At 39.9% G+C, this 23965-nt stretch overlaps 1 long non-coding RNA gene across 7 annotated transcripts in view; it reads right to left on the bottom strand.

Moving 5' to 3' along the window:
- Positions 1-705: 705 nt before the first annotated feature.
- LOC129639614 (uncharacterized) overlaps positions 706-23965 on the bottom strand; it is a 53013-nt gene continuing 29753 nt past the window's right edge. For 5 of the 7 annotated variants that reach the window (XR_008708514.1, XR_008708506.1, XR_008708509.1 and 2 more), the window contains 3 exons: positions 3429-3659; positions 1933-1988; positions 706-1286 (listed from right to left, as the gene is read on the bottom strand). This is a non-coding gene — a long non-coding RNA (uncharacterized LOC129639614). Of the gene's footprint in view, positions 1287-1932; positions 1989-2748; positions 3660-23965 lie in introns of all 7 variants that reach the window. The other 2 variants (XR_008708511.1, XR_008708508.1) reach the window with 2 other exon arrangements.

Here is a 23965-nt window from a genome sequence, read left to right on the forward strand (position 1 = left end):
TGGAATTATGTGCTCCATATTTTAAAATTAGATGAGCGATTTCAACACATGGTGCTGGAACACTTGAATATCCATATGCAAAAAAAAAAAACAATTTTAATCCATATCTTTCACCATATATGTGAATTAACTCAAAATGGATCATATAAAAAATTAAAAATAAATGGATACAGACCTAAATGTAACACACCTAAAACTATAAAACTTCTAGAAGAAAACATTGGAGAAATTCTTTGTGGCCTTGAGTTATGCAAAAAATTCTTAGTAAGAACACCAAAAGCATGATCCATAAAATAAAAAATTTAAAAATTGGACTAAGGAAAGTTTAAAACTTCACTCTTTGAAAGACACTATTATAAGAAGAGAATGAAAAGACAACAAAGGCAACACATAGATAGCAAGCAATCAAATGAAAGAATGCTTAATATTATTAGTCATTAGGGAAATGCCTAGTTAAAAATTAAGATTGAGAACCACAATTTCCTACTGTATACCTATAGAGAGGCTAACATTTGGATTGGAAAGGATTAGAGGAACAAGGTTTTACACACTGCTCATAGGGATGTAAAATGACAACCATTCTGGAAAACAATTTGGCAGTTTCTTAAAAAGTTAAACATATACCTACCACATAATCCAACCATTCCATTTCTAAGTACTTAGCCAAGAGAAATGAAAGCATATGTCAATACAAAGACTTGAATGCTCTTAGTAGCCTTATTTATTATAGACAAAAGCTGAAAACACTCATGTGTCCATCAACAAATAAATGAACAAGAAAGTTATTATATATGCATAAGATAGAAAACCATCCATGAACAAAAAAGGAATTAACTGTTGATGAAGGCTCCACACATGAATCTCAAAATATTCTGAGTGAAAAAAGGCAAACCAAAGAACACATGCTTTACAATTCCATTTACATAAAATTCTAAATGATACAAACAAATCTATACTTAAAAGAAGCAAATCAGCGATTGCATGGGGAAGTGGGTAGAGGTGAAGAGGTGGAAGGGAGGAATTACAAAGGATCACGAGGAAGCTTTGGGGACTGAAGAATATATTTGCTATTTTAATCATGGTGATAATTTCATGAGTATAAGAAAATGCAAGCGTTAGTCACTCAGTTTCCTCCTCTTTGCGACCCCATGGACTGTAGCCCACCAGGCTCCTCTGTCCATGGAATTCTCCAGGCAAGAATACTGCAAGTGGGTAGCCATTCACTTCTCCAGCAGATCCTCCTGACCCAGGGATTGGACCTGGGTCTCCGGCATTGCAGGCAGATTCTTTATGAGTTTATAGATATGTCAAAAATAAAACATAAATTTGATTAGAGATTCTAGAAGAAGACAGTGGTCATCTTGACTTCCTTCCCACCTAATCCCTTCTGGGGTAACCCAATTTCCTAAGTTGACTAGTGGTTCTTGGAGAAAAACCTAACAGATGAATTCCCAGAAGAATGATACACAAGTGAAATAGAATAAATGTATTGTTTTTTGCTTCATTCTGTGGTGAGTCTATGGAAAAATCAGTCTGTCCAAAAGGAGCTACCCCCTGTCATCTTTGGGTTCCCCAGGAAGAAGACTCTGAGATGGCATTTCCTCAGATCAACCCAGCGGACGAGAAGAAGCAGGATGGGGTAATGCAAGAGGGCAAGCTGGCAGCTTCAGCTAACTCCACACACCCTTTGGAGTTCAAAAGGCAGCAATATTTATGATTAAATCCAAATAGATGATAATCATGTGGCTACAAGTGGCAACATGCATACTGGGTAGCAATGAGTTCAGGTGAGCCAGTGGTCAGGGGATGTTACCAAAGGCCCAGCTTCCTGCTGTCTCTCTGTCACGAGTTCAGCTCCATACCCAGGCTTCATTCAGCAATCTCCTCAGTTTCAGACTTTTATGAAAGAAAATGACGTCTGTGGTCACATACCTCACACTCTGTCACCAAAAACTTCAATGGAAAAGCAATCAAGAGTCTAATAGCACCTGTGAAAAACAGAAGCCTTCTCTTAAAAAAAAAAAAATTAATCCAGCAAAAGTCTCTCTGTATCTCTTCAACTGGGCTATGTGCCCACATGGGACCCAGCTTTCCCAGTCAGGAGACTGGACTAGACTCATCAACACAGTCCTGAAACTCAGGTGGAATCAACTCCTCCAAATCGGAGGCGGCGGACTTTCGTAGGAAACCTGGAGGTATTTGTATCAAGGAGATAAAATAGATGCTGAGCCACAAACAAGATGAGTGCCTTAGTGGATCAAAAATTATTTAAAGCAAAGGCACAAGCCATGGGGAAACTGGGGGGACAAGATCAATAAAAGGGCACTTTCTGGAGTTTAGGGGGCCACATGATGGCCATTTCAGCTTCATCACAATTGGCCAGCTGACCCTGCTTACTCATGCACAATCTGTCTTCCCTTTCCCCACAAGTAAACATATCCTCATCCTTTCAAATTAAAAAACTACAAGAAATGTCAAAAATGAAGAAAAAAACATTTTTAAATTAAACTCTATTAAAGAAATGCTAGTTCAAAAAAGACATAATTGGGCTCTCTAAAACCTGGCAGCTCCCAAACGCCAACAAGTTTTTCTCTTCGCAAGTCTGTTCTCAGCCATTCCAAGAAAGGAACGGAGAAGAACAGAGCTATATCATTTTGATGACAACCCACTTCTAATCCACAGGATCATATGCCTTTGCACCCTGTTCAAAGGAAACTTGGCCTAAAAAGAATGAGTTTCATAACAAACCAGCCACTCTGAGAATAGAGGTGAGAAGAGATCGGGGGGAAGAATCCGAGACATGTTGAGGAGCTGGCGAGTTTAATTGCCAGTTCATATGCAACTTCGCGATTGTGCTCAGTGACCGAAGGGACTTGGCTTCTGCTGCCTCAGTCAAACTCTTTATTTGAGAGTCGAAAATAACAAAATCTGGAAGGTGTTTTGTCCTTGAGATATTAAAAAAAGGAGGGTTTTTTTTTTGTTTTGTTTTAAGTTACTAAGGCAAATACAATCATTACAAGGAGAATAAGTTCCTTGCAAAGGTCAGCGTCTGCAGGAGGGTCTACACTATCCTCATCTGACCTTTATGAAGTACGTGGTTTGTAAGACATGCCAAGCTCCCTCTTTTTACAAAGCTTAGACCCAAGTATTCAAATGCATCGTTTTATTGGCAACTGAGGTTTAGAGAGACAGAGACAGAGGAAGCCTGTAAAATTGGGAAGTCACTATGAAGCAAAAGCACAAAACACATTTTTACATGAATAAAAATGCTACCTAGGTCAAAATGATACACGGATGATATTGAGTTGGCCAAAAAGTTTGTTTGGGCTTTTCTGTACTACCTTATGGGAAACCCCAAACGAAATTTTTTGGCCAACCCAATAGATGATTAAAAGGAGATTTAAAGATTATTACTTATGAAATCATACAATTTAAACCAAATGCCAGAAATCTTTGCGAAAAAGTAGTCATATGACCAGAGAGAACATCCAACTGATTCTCTTCCCCATGCATGTGTTTCGGCGGCAGTATTCCTTAAGCCTCTTCTTTTATTTCTCCTTCTTCCTCCACTTTCTGTAAGCAGTTACCATTTCAAGCAAGCTTCACACCCAAGAAGTTATGGCTGTTAATGAAGCAAATGGTAGTAATAAAACTCTGAGCTGGGAAGAAAAAAAAAAAAAAAACAGAACTGTTTTTAACTGTCTCTAAGTTCTAACAAAGCTTCTTACAGATTAAAACCATGTAGGTAAAATGTGCATAGTGCATTTTACTTTTTTCATAGCCCTTTGATGAAATAAGCAAAAAGACATGAAAAATTAGTTGCATTCAACCAATGCTTTCCCCTCATCACCCTGTCACCCAACAGGCCACTAAATACACTAGAGAATGATTCTGGGAAACAGAAGACATGCTCCTTTGGTTCTCCTGATTTTCTCTCATTTCTGTGAATTTAATTTTCTGTGCGAGCATGTGTCTGAGCTGGGGCAGACAGATTGGTGCAGGGTTTCTTAAAAACAATTTTTTGCTCCATCAGACACAATATATTCTGCTGAAAGAGAAGAAAGCACTATACCCCAGGGAAAAAAAGTTTCCCCAAAAGTTTGTTCCCTCAAAACTACAATGAAAGAAGGCATCCCTCTTGGGTGATTTAATTTAATTGTTATGTTTTTTAACTTTTGTTCTGGGGGAAATTAAGCAACCATCAGCTGCAGTTCATAGACAAATACCACTTTTTGGTAGATAGAACACAAAACTAGGAATCGGAAAACCAAAAAAAGAATCCTGGCACGGCACTGGGTGATTTCATCTCCACATGCCTAAATTTCCTGTTTGCAAAATGAGATAGAGCTTCCCACTCGTCACTTCTTTCTTGGAGATGCTGTGAGGACTAATAGTCTTTGCTCTGATTTTTTTCATCTGAGAAGCAGAGATTTTTTAATGGTGCAAAAGAAGCATCTAGGTATGGAAAGGGCAACAGAGACGTGATTCTGTGCTACATTCAGTGACTACAGAGGGCAAGACATGATCCATGCTCTTGAGTTGCTCCTAACTCAGATATTGAAACAGATATTGAAATAGGGGTATCAGATATTGAAATAGATAACTGACTATAGGAAATGTCAAGCTATACAGGGAAACAGATTAAACTGAACTGAGTCTTAAGAGGCAGGAGACCCTAGAGGTTATACTACGAGCTCCAGATGCTGATTCTAAAACCATATTTCTAGCTGAGTGAACTTGGACAAGTTTCTTAACTTCACAGTGGCCCAGTTTCCTTATCTGTAAGAAGATAATAATAGTACCTCCCTCATAGGGATAATATATAGTGTTTAGAATAGTCAGTGCCTGCCATAGAGAAAGTGGTAATAAGACAATGAAGTCACTAAAAATTTTTAGATAAAGTAACATAGTCAGATTTGTGACTTGGTAAATAATTAAATGAAGATGCTGACGGAATATGATAGATGGTTTGCAAAATGGCCAGAATTATTTTCCTCCTTGTTTTCACTCTTTATGTCTTTGGAGAAATTCCCTACTTATTTAATATGGGTTCACTTTGGATTTGTTGTCTAATAATAATGTGATCAACTGTGTCAGTTTTAAGACTAAATCTCAAGAGGTCCTATGTTCTTCTTATGACCCTTACGGCACCCTGCCTCCACCATGAACAAGTCCACACTAACCTGCTAGAGAAAGAGAGGATGCATGGAACAGCTAAAACCACCCTGGTCCAACCAGCCCCCTGATAGCCCAATACCTGGCCACAGAGCCCAGTGAAGACCAGCTGCCCAGCTGACTCCAGGCTTAACTGCCAACCTGTAGAATCATGAACTAAATAAACAGTGGTTGTTTTAATCCATTCTGTTTTGGAGCAGGTTGTTATGCAGCAATAGCTAACTGATATACACACGTACAGAATTGTTTAAACAACTAAATTCAAATACTAGGCCTATGCACATGTGCATATGCCAATGAAAATATGCATTTGAAAATGATACATTTTTATTAGCAGTGAATTGTACATTTCACAATGACCTTTCATGGGAATTATCTCCCCAGCATAAAAAACAATCTTGAAGTAATCTAAGACATGTATTATTTCATTTCATAGAGAGGTTGGTGACATCCATAATCATGCAATGGGAAGTAAAACTGGAATCTGAGACTTATAATAGCTGGTAGGTTTTTTTTTTAACCATATCACTCTACTAGTCCAAGAAAATAAACAAAGATGACATTTATCATACTCATGAATTTATTCAACAAATACTTGAGTTTTCTACGTGTGAGGCTCTGTGCTGAATACCTGGAATAAGTTGTGAACACGCCAGTCATAATCCCCACCTTGGTAGAATGTTCGTTGGGACATAGCTGCGTAAACAGACAAATGCCAAACAATATGGTGAGTGTCATGATAGCAGAAACAAAAGGGTGTGCTCAGGACTTAGGGGAAAAGGGAAAGCTTTCCAAGAGAAGACATATCTAAACAGAAATTCAAAGAATGACTGGGAATTGGCCAGGCAAAGAGAGGCTAAAGTGGTCTGAGTGAGGAGGAGTAGCATATGTGAAGTCAGGAAGGTGCTCAAAGCATATTCTTAGAACTGAGAGTTATCACTTAAGTTTATAAGCTGTTCATACATGGTATGAGTTGGGAGAGGGAAGCTGAAGGCAATAGTGGAAATCTGCCCTTATAGCATTCATGGGATTTGGCCAGTATCTTGAAGGCAAGGGGAAATCATTCAGAACATTTACAGCAGGGCTATGACATGGTCAGCTCTGCATTTTAGAATGCTGACTCTGGCTAGAAGTGTAAAGACAGAATGGAGAGAGGCGAAGAGTGAGTAGAGGCTAGGAAACCTTAGGAAGCTGGGGCAGTAATTCAGGTAAAGGATGACGATGCCCCGAGACAGGGGATATGGCAATAAAGAGGAAGAAAAACGAATAGAATTAAAAGATGTTTACAAGATAGATGTAAGAGCCTTCAGTGCTTAATTAGATACTGGTGAGCAGAAGGCCTACCCCAGATTGCTGCCTTGGGCAGGTTAGTGAAGGGTAGTGGTGTTCAATTGGTTCTTTCAGATGGAGACACTGGAGAGAAACCATTTGGGAGGAGGACCTATTAATGTCCTCCTGTTTTAGGCACATCAAGTATGATGTTAGTGTGGGATGTTCAAAAGGAGAGGTCTGGTAGGCAGGTGGGGAAAACAGGGATGTGAAGAAGGGTGAACTTCGTCTCTGTGGTCACTTGAAGAAGTGTGGGTGCTTTGGAACAACTACATTCACCTGCAGCCTAGAAAGCCTAGCAGCAATGGTATGACGTGCAGTGTGCCTTTTCTCTTAGTCCATAGAAGTAAGAAATTTGACGGATATCTTTTATAGGGTTTACACCTCAGGATCAGAGTTGAGTATATGCGGTAAGTGACAGGAAGCTAGTCATCCTAAAGCTTCTAATATATGGGAGTGGATGGTGCTCAAAAAGTAGCAGTTTTATGTTCTGGCCCCTAAAAGAAGGCAGCAATCTCATTAGGTTACCCTGCTTCTCTCTACCAGATAAATTGGATAATATACAATTTACACTAACTCATTTCATCATAAAAAACATCTGTGATATCAGCAAAGCAGATTATTAGTCATCATTTCACAAAGACACTAAAAATTAGTAATCTTCTGGGCCTCATAATTAGTAAGTGGCAGAGTTGGGATACTAGAATTCCAGGTCTCTTTCTAAATCCAGCAATATTTTTCATGAAAAAGGAAAAAGAATAAACAGCACATAACATATTAACTAGAGAGAATTAGAAAGAAGAATTAAGATAACTTCATAATTTCTGGTGTAGAAGACTTAAATATTGATGATGTCTCCAGTTAAAATTGAAGACTTGAGGATGGAGGGAGGTAAATTGAGAATATGACTTCAGTTTTGAGCTGAAAGTGCTGGGCAGAGAGTGACCAGACATAGTCTCTAACTAGAACAGCTCTTGTCTCTCTGTAGCTGTAAATCAAGGCCAGTCCTTTGAATAGGCAAGATGGAGGCTAGAATTTTCATAAAATCATCTCTTTGAACATTCTTACAGTCTCTTTATTAAGAGAACAATTAAGAAAGAGCCACAGTATATTCTACAGGCAATGTTCAAATGAATACAGTTAAGAAAATAAAATAAGCATATTACTTAAGAAAGTTAACCCTGGCCCTAAGCATAGCTCCTCAACTTGATTTAGAATACATTTAATTGTATTTCCAGGTTACCCATGGAAATAAAGGTAAAGGGCAGTATTTTTACTCACTTACCGAGAAGCATGTAAGTCTTAACTGATAAATGTGTTTAGATGAAAGGAGCCAAAAAGCCTATTATTTATTAGAAAATACAGTAACTAGAGCATCTCAAGCTATATTTTCTCTTACTACTTCTCTGACATTTTCTTTGAAGGTCAGGGAGATGACCAAGTGCAAAGAGGTTCACAGTATTTGGGGTTATTTATGCAACTTCTTGTGGACATACAATTTAAGCTTGACCAGTCTGATCACTCTGGAATAAGCCCTGGCCAAGTAGTAGGGATTAATCTGCCAGGAGACAGTCTTTGATAAATTATTTGGTTGGATTTTTTTTTCCTCTTTTTCTGGTTTAAAACATTTTCCTCCAATAAATAATCGAGTTGTATACTGGAAAACGAAAATGACTGACCTCCTCAGAAAGTAAAAGAAAGTCTGAAAATGGAAACTGGAGAGTTTCCCCTTCTAGTGTCCACTGAGTGAGAAAATGTAGTTATTTATTTGAAATGCCAGCAAATGGGCTCCCATGTAATGAAATATTTATTGAAATTGCTTCTTTGGCCCTCTACAGTTGCTGATAGGGTTTAACAAGAGGCAGGTAAGGAAGCCAGAGTGAAGGTATGTCTATTTATTTATTTATGGTTCAAGCAGCTTTGACCATAAGCCTTACATTGGGAAATCATACAGGCAGGGCCATACATGACTGACAATAATAGTTATTTTCCATTTTCATTGAATTGTTTGCCACAGCTCAGGAAAATCAATCTTAAAGGATTTCTATATTTGCGTGGTTCTATACTTAAGCCTTCACTCTCTTGGTAAGATACATTTATGTTAGTTTTAATTGAAGTTCACAATGTTGAGTACTTATTCAATATTTTTTCATAATGCTATCATCAGTGCCTTCATTCTCTTTTTCCTTATCTAGTTTTTGTTTGTTTACCTGCATGTTTCTCTCATCTTTCTATACCTTGAGAATCAGAGGTATTTTTACCAACTCAAGCTAAGGCCATTTTCTGTTCCTTCTCACTTTGAAAAATATAGGTCTATCCAAATTAAGATCGTGTGTGTTCAAATTTTAACAATGACCCTGCAGAAGCAATTTCAAAACTATTCTTAAAATATCTGTACGAGCTATGCTCAGAAAGAATGAAAAGTGCCTAGTGTTCTAAAATCTCACATATACCAAATACAGACATTCCAGGGAGCAGAGGGGCATCTCTGCTCTTCAGAGATCACTGGGTGATACCGGGGTTGTGTGAGTTTTTATAATATTCATCATGCTTTATTGAGAGAGCTTGAGAAAATCACTAACTGGAGGTTTCAACAAATAGTCTCCAGCATTACTTTAAAAGCATTCCAACATGTTTATTTTTGTTATTTCTGGCTTTTAGAAAGCTAATAAGTTAATAGAAGCATAGAACTTCACAGCTAAAAGTAGCCTTAGTGACTCTCTCATCAAAATTCCTCAGTTGATAAATAAGGAAACTGGAATCCAGAAGCCGTCAGAGAATTGAACAAAGGCTCACAATCAGCTGCAGAGCAGAAGTTAGAATCCAGGTCTCTCGACTCCTGCTTCAGTGTTTTTCAACAGCATCAGATGATCACATTATAATCACTCACACACAGACACGCATGCTAGGGAAATCAACTAAATACACGTGTCTAATAAAGTTTTCAAAGATCACACACGATTTGAGCAAGCTGCTAACTCATGACCTCCATGTGTGTTTCAACAGTGGAGTGGATGCAGTGGCATACTGCCCAGACCTGCCTTCCAAGACTAGACCCTCACTCCACAGCTTCTGGGAGAGCCGGCACTCTCTCTCAACAGAGTCACTCTTCTGGACTTGCCTTGGCCGAGGAGGGCCCAAGGTTAAAACCCTGCACTGAGCGACAGGCAATCCCTGGGTGTAAAAGCCCAGTGCCCTGACCTCAAATTGGAAGCCTTCCCAGCTCCAGAGCTTCTCTTGGGCTTAGATTAGGCTTTTGTTTCTGCTGCACTGCAGTTCAACTTCTTTCTCCCCAATCCTGCTTCCTTCACCACCCACCCCCAAAGTGTTCATCTCACGAGCTCTGCTCCCCAAATTCTGCCTGCCCTGCACATCTTCCTTTAAGAATCAGCCTCCCAGAGAACCTGACCAGGGACACATAGCATCATGGTTAAGAGGATGGGCTCTGGAATCAGACTGCCTGGGCTTGAATCCTGGCCTTGGGCAAGTTATTGTTTAAATCTTTTATTGATCAGTTTAAAAATAAAAATAGGAGTAATATTAGAAACTGCCACACAGGGCGGGTGCGTTTGACATGAGATAATCCATGTTGCAGTTGTAGTGTAGTGCTTGGCACAGGCTAATTGGCAGGATCAGTCAGGATGCTAAAGCAAACAGATGGCACATTCAAAATAAAGGACTATTTACAGGGGTGTGGGCACAGCTAAAAGAACCAATAAGGAGTGGCAGGGCATCCAGGGACTAGCAACAGTGGGAAGCCAGTACCAGCCCTAGGCCCGACAGGTCAGTCAAAACAGTATCACAGATGCACAATGTGATGCGTACCGCCTGGAGAGAGCTGTCGCTGTGAAACAGGCAACCTCCAGCAGAGGCAAAGCAAAAGAGGAGCTCAACTCTGTCACACCGTGAGAAGGGAGTTAGAGAAGGATGCTAAGTACCGTGGGTTCTTTCCCCTCCCACCCTCTGGTTTCCTGATGGTCTGCTGCTGGTCAAACACAATCAGAAGACAGAGGCAAGGGATGCCGGGAGAACTAAGACATAGAGATGAGCATTCCCATCTTCCCTTCCACCATCCCCACCCCGCCACACACCCCTAAGAATATGGCAGAGCAGAGAAGTGCAGAAATGGGTCTAAACGACAAACTAATAATCACCAGCACGATGGTCCTCAAATATTAGCTATTATTCCAATTTCTGCAACTCCAGGCATACCCTGTATTTGGATCTTGCTGTTCATAAAGCCAACTTAATCTGAAATTTGATAAGACAGAAATGAATTTTTTTTTCAATCTTTTTTTTTAAATCAACTCACCCAACCGTCCAACCAGCTCATTAGAACAAATCCGGGCACATAGTGGATGCCCAATATGTGTTAACTGATGATTTGACTAATTGATTTAACACAAATGAAACAAAATTTTCTTTTGTAGAAAAAGTAAAGAAAATTCTTTGGGAGATATGATGATTTAACTTCAATATTTACTAGACACTTTTAAGTTACTAAAGCATTTTAGAGTTCTCAGAGATAGTATTCTGTGAGTTCCTTAAAAGAAAATTATCAAATAAATGCAAGTTTGGATTGTTATTATTCCTAACCAATAGAATGAAAGGCTACAAAAATAAAATTCTATATTCAAACAAGACAGAAGACAATAAGTATCTCCCCCTCAAAATTATTTTATCACAAGTAATTAATTCCACTGATAGGAAAGTCCTTTTTTCACCTGGGTGAGATCTTCAAAGGACATTTCAAGGAATGGAGAAGAAACTGTCCTCTCCCCCATAGAAGAAAAAAGAGTTAGGCATCAGGTCTAGCTGTGTAGATATACCCCTTAACACTTTGAGTTTCAACTTTTCCTCTACAAGCCAAAAAAGAAAAATTTATCCCTCAAAGGACAAAACGGGGTCATTTCAAGTGCACAGAAGTGGTGGTGTAGTTTCCTATGCTCGCGCACAAACATTCAACTGCCCAAGACCCACCTACCTACCACCAAGGAAGCGTGGGTGCTGCCATGCAAGAGTGACGGTGCCCACTTTCATAGGTGGGCTTCCCTGGTGGCTCAGATGGTAAAGAATCCGCCTGCAATGTGGGACACCTGGGTTCAATCCCTGGGTTGGGAAGATCCCCTGGAGAAGGGAATGGCAACCTACTCCAGTATTCTGGCCTGGAGAATTCCACAGACAAGGAACCTGGAAGGTTACAGTCCATAGCATTGCAAAGAGTCCAACACAACTGAGCAACTAACACTTTCACTTTCATAGGGACAATAAAAAGTTACAAAAATCTCAGCAGAGTCACACTGCTTATCTAGATTTTGAACAGTTTCAAAGTTTGGAGCCCATTCAACCAGGAGTTCTCAGCCTGGGGCCCATGAAGTCCTTGAATATCACTGCGGGAGAAGGAAATAGCAATCCACTCCAGTGTTCTTGCCTGGAGAATCCCAGGGACAGAGGAGCCTGGTGGGCTTCCATCTATGGGGTCGCATAGAGTCGGGCACGACTGACGCAACTTAGCAGCAGCAGTAGCAGTAGCGGGAAAAATAAAGGTGAAGAAAAGTTGTATTGTTCGGGGAAGATGATCCACTGATTACATGAGACCCTCAAGAAGTGGGTGACCCAAAGAAAGATGAGGATCCCCTGCCATATGAATCATACCTAAGCAACCTCCCTAGCTACACTCCACCAGCTACCCACTGCCCTCCTCCAGCCATAGAGGGAACGAGCATCCCCCTGAGTTAACCAACAGTTCACAGAACCTTCCCAAAGGTGAAGGATGGAGTTTTTATCTGTGAATATTGTGGCTTTCCTTCTGGAAGCCTGAGTATCAATTTACATAATTCAGCTTTCAGCATATGTAGTCAGTTCTCACAGTCCAATGTCCCTTTTTATTATTATTTGAGATTTTGCTGAGGCAAATCTTTTGATGGCCTAAAGGCTTGCCTGCAAGCTTTATGCAGGGGAAGTTATAAGACATAGGTTAACATTTATGAAAATCTCAACTCTGAATTAAATGTAATATCCAAAAAATGTTTCATTAATGAAGTAGTTCTAAGATTTATAAAGCAATCTAGTCTGATTTTTCAGTTCAAATATAGTTAACTGGTTGTTTTCACAATCTTGAAAAGCATATTTTATTAGAATTTAAATTCTCGCTTTGGGGTTTCTCAGGAAAAGAAAGAGAAGGGAAATTTCTCTTGGATTAGTGTAATAATAGCATTATTAATTCTTTAACCAGCACATTTATAGCATTTTCTATGTGCCAGGCATTCTTCCAAGGACTTAACAGCTATTAAGTATATTTAATCCTCATAACAAGCCTATAAGATAGGTAGTATTATTATATCCATTTTGCAGATGAGAAAACTAAAGCACAGAGAGTGGTTAGGCAACAGGCCTAAAGTCACATAGCTTGCAAGTGGCAAAGACAGGATTCAAACTCAGGCAGAAACAATAATGCTGCTGTGCTGCTGCTGCTAATAGCGGCCATAATAAAATTATGATTAAACTCATGTCCATCGAGTCAGTGATGCCATCCTACCATCTCATCCTCTGTCGTCCCCTTCACCTCCTGGCTTCAATCTTTCCCAGCATCAGGGTCTTTTCCAATGAGTCAGCTCTTCACATTAGGTGGCCAAAGTATTGGAGTTTCAGCTTCAGCATCAGATCGTCCAATGAATACTCAGGACTGACTTCCTTTAGGATAGACTGGTTTGATCTCTTTGCAGTCCAAGGGATTCTCAAAAGTCTTCTCCAGGATCACAGAAAGTATCAATTCTTCGGCACTCAGCCTTCTTTATGGTCCAACTCTCACACCATACATGACTACTGGAAAAACCATAGCTTCGACTAGACAGACCTTTGTTGACAAAGTAATGTCTCTGCTTTAAAATATGCTGTCTAGGTTGGTCACAACTTTTCTTCCAAGGAGCAAGCATCTTTTAATTTCATGGCTGCAGTCACCATCTGCAGTGATTTGGGAGTCCCAAAAAATAAAGTCTGTCACTGCTTCCATTGTTTCCCCATATAATTGCCATGAAGTGATGGAATTAGATGCCATGATTTTAGTTTTCTGAATACTGAGTTTTAAGATCAGCCCTGGGATTTCTTTGGAAGGAATGATGCTAAAGCTGAAACTCCAGTACTTTGGCCACCTCATGCAAAAAGTTGACTCATTGGAAAAGACTCTGATGCTGGGAGGGATTAGGGGCAGGAGGAGAAGGGGACGACAGAAGATGAGATGGCTGGATGGCATCACTGACTCAATGGATGCGAGTCTGAGTGAACTCCGGGAGTTGGTGATGGACAGGGAGGCCTGGCATGCTGCAATTCATGGGGTCGCAAAGAGTCAGACGCAACTGAGCGACTGAACTGAACTGAAGCCAACTTTTTCACTCTCCTCTTTCACTTTCATCAAGAGGCTCTTCAGTTCTTCTTCACTTTCTTTCATAAGAGTGGTGTCATCTGCATATCTGAGGTTATTGATATTTCTCCCGGCAATCTTGATTCCAGCTTGTGCCACATCCAGTCCAGCATTTCGCATGATGTACTCTGCATATAAGTTAAATAAGCAGGGTGACAATATACAGCCTTGACATACTCATTTCCTGATTTGAAACCAGTCTGTTGTTCCATGTCCAGTTCTAACTGTTGCTTCTTGACCTGCATACACATTTCTCAGGAGGTAGGTCAGGTGGTCTGGTATTCCCATCTCTTTCAGAATTTTCCACAGTTTATTGTGATCCACACAGTCAAAGGCTTTGGCTAGTCAATAAAACAGAAGTAGATGTTTTTCTGGAAGTTTCTTGCTTTTTCGATGATCCAACAGATGTTGGCAATTTGATCTCTAGTTTCTCTGCCTTTTCTAAATCCAGCTTGAACATCTGAATGTTCATGGCTCACACACTGTTGAAGCCTAGCTTGGAAAATTTTGAGCATTACTTTACTAGAGTGTGAGATTAGTGCAATTGTGCAGTAGTTTGAACATTCTTTGGCATTGCCTTTCTTTGGGCTTGGAATGAAAACTGACCTTTTCCAGTCCTGTGGTCTCTGCTGAGTTTTCCAAATCTGCTGGCATATAGAGTGCCCCACTTTCACAGCATCGTCTTTTAGGATTTGAAATAGCTCTACTGGAATTCCATCACCTCCACTAGCTTTGTTCATAGTGATGGTTCCTAAGACCCTCTTGACTTTGCATTTTAGGATGTCTGGCTCTAGGTGAGTGATCGATCACACTATCATGATGATCTGGGTCATGAAGACCTTTTTTGTATAGTTCTTCTAAGTATTCTTGCCACATCTTCTTAATATCTTCTGCCTCTGTTAGGTCCATGCCATTTCTGTCCTTTATTTTGCCCATCTTTACATGAAATGTTCCCTTGGTATCTCTAGTTTTCTTGAAGAGATCTCTAATCTTTCCCATTTTATTGCTTTCCTCTATTTCTTTGCATTGATCAATGAGGAAGGCTTTCTTATATCTCCTTGCCATCCTTTGGAATTCTCCATTCAAATGGATATGTCGTTCCTTTTCTCCTTTGCCTTTTGCAAATGAATGCGACAGCTGGACCATAAAGAAAGCTGAGTGCCAAAGAATTGATGCTTTTGAACTGTGGTGTTAGAGAAGACTTGTGAGAGTCCCTTGAACTATAAGGAGATCAAACCAGCCCATCCTAAAGGAAGTCAGTCCTGAATATTCATTGGAAGGACTGATGCTTAAACTGAAACTCCAATACTTTGGCCACCTGATGCGAAGAACTGACTCCCTGGAAAAGATGGTCCTAATGCTGGGAAAGATTGAAGGCAGGAGGAGAAGGGGACAACAGAGGATGAGATGGTTGGTTGGCATCACTGACCCAATGGACATGAGTTTGAGCAAGCTCCAGGAGTTGGACAAGGAAGCCTGGCATGGTGCAGTCCATGGGGTTGCAAAGAGTTGGACACGACTGAGTGACTGAACTGAATAGTTTTAGAATACCTACTCTGTGCCAGGCATTAGGCTAGGTGTTTTCCTTGCATAGTCTCATTTAGTTGCCATTAGAACTACATTATGAAGGTACTAATTTTAGCCCACTTTACAAATGTGCAAACAAGCCCAGAGATGTTAAATTGCTCAAAATCACACAGCTGGTAAAAGGCAGAGTCACGACAATCCAAGTCTACTGAATCCACCGTAGCCTGGGCTCTTCATTACCACCTATGGATGAACAGCTCAGTAGAGAGAGGTTGTAAGCATGAAAAGCAGCATGAAACTTTGATAAGAGACTAAACAGCCCTCAATCCGTAAGCTTGCGTTCACTTTTTGTGCTGAAAAAGGTCAAGGATGCTGGATTCTTTGGCTCCCCTCTCCTCCCATTTCTTGTCCCACACATGCCTTTGTCTTCCAGCTGCCCTCCTGGAAGTAGTGTTGGGCTCTTTCTGCAGGACTTCAGTAAGAGTAGAGGGATCCAATGTGCTGTCCTTAGACATCCTGTCCCTGGGCTGTGGGAATCAGAAGTGACAAGAAGTCACAGACACAACCTCTCAGCTCTCACAGCAGCCGAAGTCCTCCAGCCCCCAACCCCAGAATCCCCACAGGTCGTCCCCCCAGGAGACGGCTGTTAATCTGGTCTCCTGGCCCCTGGGGATGAGAATCTGGGCCAAGGTATGTGACAACAGAACAGCAGAAGTCAGCAAAACAAAAAACAAAACTGCATTTCAAAGGCTTCATGCCTCACAAAGCTGCTTCGCAGATGTATTTGAGCGCTTCCGATGGGAATTATTGGAAACTGAAGCTGGTTCTAAGAACTTTTTGGTACTACTGAGTTTTCATATTTACCTTTGGCTTTATTACTATTATGAATTGCATTCCTATAATGGTTTTAAATTTATATTTGAACTTCTGTGTACTTAGCAGGAGATTGCTGTTTCCTCAAAACATATTTGATTCTACAAGGATAGTTTAAGGGAAAAACTATTATTATCTTGTCACAGATAGTGAGTTTTGCCCTCAATATAGATGGAATCACAAGCTTGGCTTAAATATGGTTACAGGACTAAGCATGTGGGGTTAAGAATTTCTCCAACATTTATATGTTGAAAGATTGTGCCCCCACCCCTCAAATTCATAGGTTGAAGCCATGACCTCCAATGGGATGGTATTTGGAGATGGGAGTCTTTGAGAGGTAATTAGGTTTAGATAAAGAACTCACCTGCCAAGGCAGAAGACTCAAGAGATGTGGGTTTGATCCCTGGGTCAGGAAGATCCTGGGGAGAAGGAAATGGCTCCAGTATTCTTGCCTGGGAAATCCCATGGACAGAGGAATCTAGTGAGCTACAATCCATGAGTTTGCAAAGAGTTGGACACGACTGAGCGAGCATGCACGCTAGGTCACGAGGATGGGACTTCACTATTGGATTAGTGCCCTTATTAAAAGAGACACCAGAAAGCATGTTTACTCTCGCCACATCCAAACAAAGAGGAGGTTGTGCGCTTTCACCAGGAACCAACCAGGCTGGCACCCTGATCAGAGACTTCTAGCTCCCGGAACTTGGGAAAACAAATTCCTGATGTTCAAACCACCCGTCTGTGGTATTTTGTCATGGCAATCCAAGCTGAGACAGACGCATATGCATAGACACGGTACAATAAATATTACATATAGACACACAATATTGATCACTTATTGATATACACGTGTTAGAAAGTGAAGAAGCAGGCTATTGCATAAATAAATAATAAATCAATGACAGAGTTCCAGAAGAGAGAATCCACCACCTGAAGGCATTTCAGCCATAGAAATTTAAAAAGAAAGAAGTTTTCTCCCAAGTCGTTTGTGAGTCAGGCTCTAAAATAAGGTAGACAGTCTAATTGAAGCAACCTCAGAAATAAGCTGGACAGAGATGAGAGAAAAGGAGGCTATCCAAGAAGCCTGGAGAACGGCACAGGTGGTGGAGGGGAGGGGACACCCTGCGCTTCCCTCTTCACTCTGAAGTCGTGTAAGGTAACCTGTGGGGAACAGGAGGCAAGCTTTTGTGGAAGGGAGTTAGCCTCAACGCTAAGGAGGAAGGAATTGCCAGCTTGCTTTTGACAACTTGGCCTTTCACGGCCTTATCGCGGCTGCTCTCTCACTGGAGTGCATGGTTGGAGTGGGAGAGCAGGGCTGAAAGCCCTAGAGGCTTTGCAAGCTTGGTCTCAATCTGTTGATCCCCCTAGTGAGTTAAACGGCTCAGTCAAAAGGTACCAGTTAACTTCCGGGAGGATTATCTATGTTAGAAAAGATGGAGAGCAAATCTTCATGAGGAGTTCCAAGAGAAACATTTCTGTAGAGCCGCAGGAAATAATGAAAGAGAAATCTGCCCAAAACAAAACAGGCATTTTATTCAATAATTTTGATATTACAATTCTTCAATAGTAAGGTTTTTTCTTTTTAATGACTGCTGTTAAATCTTCCAAAACCTTTGACAAAATTAATCAGATATCACTTTAAACTTTCTGTATTAGCTGGGTGTGAGCAAGAAAAGTGATGGTTCAAACAAGGAACGGTTGGGGGGAGGGGGAGAATTAAAAACATGGTGTATAAAACTAACTCATCCAACAGGGGCAGTTACAATTTCAATATTAAAATTTATGATAACTTCTGTATACTTAATCTTTCAGAGCTATTTTTTAACATTTTATCAAAAGTTTAATAACAAAGCTATCAATTCTAGAACTAGAACTGATTCTAGTTCTCAAATTCCTAGAATTCCTAGAACTCAAATTTCCAAGACAAATGTAGCCTATTGAATCTATCAAAGCTGAGAAAACTCACAAAATTGCTGATCTTTGGGCTGATCTACATTAGACTGATCAGTTTGGCTGAGAATTCATGCAGACTGCAGAAGACTTCAGATTTTGGGAGGAATGAGTTATTGCCATTGAGTGTTTCAAACACAAGATGAAATTGAAAACTCAGACCAGTATTTCCCTTTTTTTTGCTATTATAGTTGATAAGTTCTCAGCATTCAGCATATTAGATGTTTATAGCTGACAGAATAGAAGTAGATTTCTACCTACATGGGCTCAAAGGCTGGTTTGCTCAATTCTCTGTTGTTATTTTCTACAGAGTTGTAATAATTAGTGCCAAAGACATGCAACATTTTTGAACTTCAAAAATTGGAGGTTGGCTTGCATCATGATTTTGGAGCTATTAAATCCAGGAAAAACCTGAGGCCCTTCCTCCCAAATGGACATGATCAAGCTGAGTAGAGACAGTGATGAATCACTGCCAAACTGGAAGACATTTGCACTAACATTTATCCAGTGCTTACTAGGTAGCAGACATAGCCTAATTCCTCACTCATAATTCTAAAATTCAAAACCTTTGTCAGCCAGGTTTTTTTGTAACTCAATTGGCAGAAAAACATGACCAAACTCATTTTGCAGCAAAAACTGATCTGATTTTTAGAAGATACTAATATTCAATTACTAATCAGTACCCTAGATTCCACTGGGGGTATTATATATTATAGGCATATTACACAACATATAAATACAGTCACATGTACAATAGCTTCCTAAAATCTAAAATGTTCAATTCCAAAACACATGTGCCCCAAATTATTTCCACTAAGGAAAGCTTTAAGTTTCACACAATTATCTAAAGTAAGTGCTTTTAATATTCCTGATTTACAGATAGGAAAACTGAGACAGAGTGTAAGCATATTGCCTAAGGTGGCATATGTAATAATACGTAGATCTAAGATCTGAATCCAAACAGAATCTATGCTCTTAATTGCTGCACCTCACTATGCCATCTTGAGTCACCTGTTAATGAGGTATCTTTAAGAAATATTTTTTGTTTTTACTATATATAGACTTGACAGTGAAAAAGAGAGAAAGGTATTACCTTTGGATATGAGTAGCAGCCTCTTCTATCTTTATCAGCCAGGACCCAGCTAGGAAAATGGTATCTACCGCACGTGGACAAATGTCAAGGAATTTAAACTGGGGTACCAGCTACAACGTTATAGGAAGAATTGAAAGGCCTGAATGGGGACTATGAAGCAACCAGAAATTAACCAAGACTCGGAAAGCTACCACCACCTTTTGGGTTGAAATAACCAAGGGAGACGGTAGCCTTGCCAAAAGTCAGGAGCCTAGGTCAGCAAGAGTTGTTGACACCAGGAAGTAAGGTGATGTCCTACAAAAGCAGGAGTCAATGCCTTAGAAATTGAGAATCAAAGCAAAAATAGAGAAAAATATCTTGGTTTTTCCCTTTCTTCTGCCATCCAATCCCCCCTTAAGAAACTCCATTGTCTAAACCTGGCTAGAAGCCAGTTAGCAATGGAATCTGAAAAATAAGGTCAACCCTCTACGTTACAGGGTGGATCAGAGCAAAAAAAAAAAAAAATTCCAATTGGAGGACACATGATCAAATGACTATTACCCAAGAGGTTGAGAATGAAAACATTGGAGAACAGATTAAGGATCAGTCAGCACAGATTTAACAGGTGACTGCAAAGGCAAACCCTAAAAAAACAATCTTTGCACATTTATTGATATTTATTAAATAATTATATATTAAGGACCTTTATACCAAGTATGATCAGTGATGAACATAAGCTTATAGAGGGCAGGGAGTAACTTAATGTTTTTATTTTTAAAAACATTTTTAAAAAAATTAAAATTTAAGCAACAAAAAGGGTTTTGAACTAGAGTAAAAAGAGTCAATTGTACATGAGATGAGAAGAGGGCTGTCTTAGGATGTACAGAAGAGGCTTTAGAGGCTTAGCTAACAGTAAGGTCTATGAGTCAACAAGACAAAGTGAATCTCAGACAAAGCTAATTGGATTTTGGGTGGCATTTAATATTTAACATAACTCTATGTTAAAGCAAGATATTAAAACATGGTAGGAGGTATTCCTATCATAAACCAGTCAGATAAGCTTGGAATGACTTCTGAACTTCTAGATATCACTTTTAGAGGGATATAAGTCAAGCAAATTATGTACAAAAGATAAAGTAGTAAAGACCCTCAAAACTATGTTCTGTAAGCAAAAATTGAAAAGCCTGGAAATTTTTAATCTAGAGAATAACAGGGTAGGGAGGTATTTAAACACACATTTCAAATAATTCAGAAATGTGTACAGGGGTATTAACAACTGCATAACTACTCCACTTGAAAAAGAGACTGCTTCTCTACCACCACCATGCATCCTAGATACCGATGCAACGGCCATGCTTTTAACTACACAAAACCATTCCAATCAAGGTGGACAAGCTGTTGACATATTGTCACTCAAAAGGCAGCCAGCCCATAAGCCAGCCACCTATGCCAGCATCCAGAGTAAGGCAAGCTAAGGTAAGAGTGAGGTAAGCTGGACCTCACTCTTCACAGAGCTAGAACAAATAATTTCACAATTTGTATGGAAATACAAAAAACCTCAAATAGCCAGAGAAATCTTGAGAAAGAAGAATGGAACTGGAGGAATCAACCTGCCTGACTTCAGGCTCTACTACAAAGCCACAGTCATCAAGACAGTATGGTACTGGCACAAAGACAGAAATATAGATCAATGGAACAAAATAGAAAGCCCAGAGATAAACCCACGCACATATGGACACCTTATCTTTGACAAAGGAGGCAAGAATATACAATGGATTAAAGACAATCTCTTTAACAAGTGGTGCTGGGAAAACTGGTCAACCACTTGTAAAAGAATGAAACTAGAACACTTTCTAACACCATACACAAAAATAAACTCAAAATGGATTAAAGATCTAAACGTAAGATCAGAAACTATAAAACTCCTAGAGGAGAACATAGGCAAAACACTCTCCAACATACATCACAGCAGGATCCTCTCTATGACCCACCTCCCAGAATACTAGAAATAAAAGCAAAAATAAACAAATGGGACCTAATTAAACTTAAAAGCTTCTGCACAACAAAGGAAACTATTAGCAAGGTGAAAAGACAGCCTTCAGAATGGGAGAAGATAATAGCAAATGAAGCAACTGACAAACAACTAATCTCAAAAATATATAAGCAACTCCTACAGCTCAATTCCAGAAAAATAAATGACCCAATCAAAAAATGGGCCAAAGAACTAAATAGACATTTCTCCAAAGAACACATACAGATGGCTAGCAAACACATGAAAAGATGCTCAACATCACTCATTATCAGAGAAATGCAAATCAAAACCACAATGAGGTACCATTTCACGCCAGTCAGAATGGCTGTGATCCAAAAGTCTACAAGCAATAAATGCTGGAGAGGGTGTGGAGAAAAGGGAACCCTCTTACACTGTTGGTGGGAATGCAAACTAGTACAGCCACTATGGAAAACAGTGTGGAGATTCCTTAAAAAACTGGAAATAGAACTGCCTTATGACCCAGCAATCCCACTGCTGGGCATACACACTGAGGAAACCAGAAGGGAAAGAGACACAGGTACCCCAATGTTCATCACAGCACTGTTTATAATAGCCAGGACATGGAAGCAACCTAGATATCCATCAGCAGATGAATGGATAAGAAAGCTGTGGTACATATACACAATGGAGTATTACTCAGCCATTAAAAAGAATACATTTGAATCAGTTCTAATGAGGTGGATGAAACTGGAGCCTATTATACAGAGTGAAGTAAGCCAGAAAGAAAAACACCAATACAGTATACTAACGCATATATATGGAATTTAGAAAGATGGTAACAATAACCCGGTATATGAGACAGCAAAAGAGACACTGATATATAAACTTTTGGACTCGGTGGGAGAGGGAGAGGGTGGGATGATTTGGGAGAATGGCATTGAAACATGTATAATATCATATATGAAACGAGTTGCCAGTCCAGGTTCGATGCACGATACTGGATGCTTGGGGCTGGTGCACTGGGACGACCCAGAGGGATGGTATGGGGAGGGAGGAGGGAGGAGGGTTCAGGATGGGGAACACATGTATACCTGTGGCGGATGCATGTTGATATATGGCAAAACCAACACAATATTGTAAAGTTAAAAAAGAAAAAAGAAAAACAAAAAAGAAAATACAGAGACTGAACCAGTTAATGACAAAGGCAAAAGCTAAAAGGAAGCCAGCAGATAGAGTTGGCCCATGGCAAACTGAAACCACGTGTAAACTGAAATGATGAGAGAGCAAACACTTTGTAAGCAAAGTTCAGCAGCAGAGAGAAGGAAACAGTAAACTTCAGAGGAAAGCCAAGATGCTGAGAAGGGCAGGGAGAGAGATTCTGGAAAGTGAATCCTGATCCTGCTATCTTCTCTTTTTTTCCCTCCATGTGAATCCTTATAATAAATCCCCTCTTTCTCAAGGTAACACATGGGAAAAACTAATACAGACAGTTCCAAGAAAAATGAATTAAATCAGTTTTCTAGAGACTTGAGGGATAAACGCCACTTGGGAGAAGCTCCAGAGAGACTGGGTTTTTGTTAGCAGTGCACGAATGTGGGATAGCTGTCTCAAGGAACAGAATTTTGTTTAGCATGGAGAATCGAAGCACAAACGGCCAGTCACATGGCAAGGACCTCAGCCCTGTAGGCAGAGCCTGACTGAAACGCCTTCAAGGCTCTCCCAGTCCTGAAACTACACCCTCTGATTCTAGGTGGAAAATTACACTGTACCTTGAGGTAATAGAGATGGCTTTCATAATCTAAGAAAAGCATAAGCTTCTAAAATAGAATTTTGCCTTTTGTTTCTCAGTTAGATATATTTTTCCACCCAGAGTTCTGCCATTTTGAGCTTTTCTTTCCAATAGAAAGTGACAAGCCCAATTACAATTTCAAGTTCAATAAACAATGCCTTAAGTGGTTTTGGTTTTGAGAAAAGGAACAGGTCATTTTGGCACTGACTTTTTTTTTCCATTAATTTTTAAATTCATGTGTATTTTTCAGTAAATTTAGTTCATATGATTTAGATTTATTTACACTTAGCTCCCTAAAATGTGTGGTTAGCAATTTGATGACTCTGCACATTCTAATTAGACTGTCCCAGAACCAGAAAGTCATGTGTTGCCAACACGACCAGAGCGAAATCCAGCTGACACAAATTTGGATACAAATCGAAAAAGTCCTAAAATTCAAGACCATTCTAAACTTGGCGATAAAAGTTCCCTTGTTCCCAAAAGTTACAGACAAAACAAGTTCCAAGTATAAAGAACGTAACAAATTTTTCATGCAAACGTGGCACATAGACAAAGGGCATCAGGACAGCTGCCTCTCTCGTTGCTCTGCTACCATGGTTACCTTGGGATCAACTTTGGATTACAAGGGGTTGCTTCACAGGAGGTTGTGAACGTATCCCTGAGAATCTGGGACCCGGTCAAGAAAGCCACTCAACTCGTTGTTGAGCTGAGTGTAAACCAATCCACTCACAGTAGATGCAAATGTTTCTTGCTCGTAGAATTAGATAATGTTGAGTGTAGTAGGAACCTTTGAGAAGGATCGTGGCCAACCCTTCACTTTACTAACGTGTTTTAAAT

The sequence above is a fragment of the Bubalus kerabau genome, chromosome 1 (genome assembly GCF_029407905.1).
Source record: "Bubalus kerabau isolate K-KA32 ecotype Philippines breed swamp buffalo chromosome 1, PCC_UOA_SB_1v2, whole genome shotgun sequence".
Taxonomy (NCBI): Eukaryota; Metazoa; Chordata; class Mammalia; order Artiodactyla; family Bovidae; genus Bubalus; species Bubalus kerabau.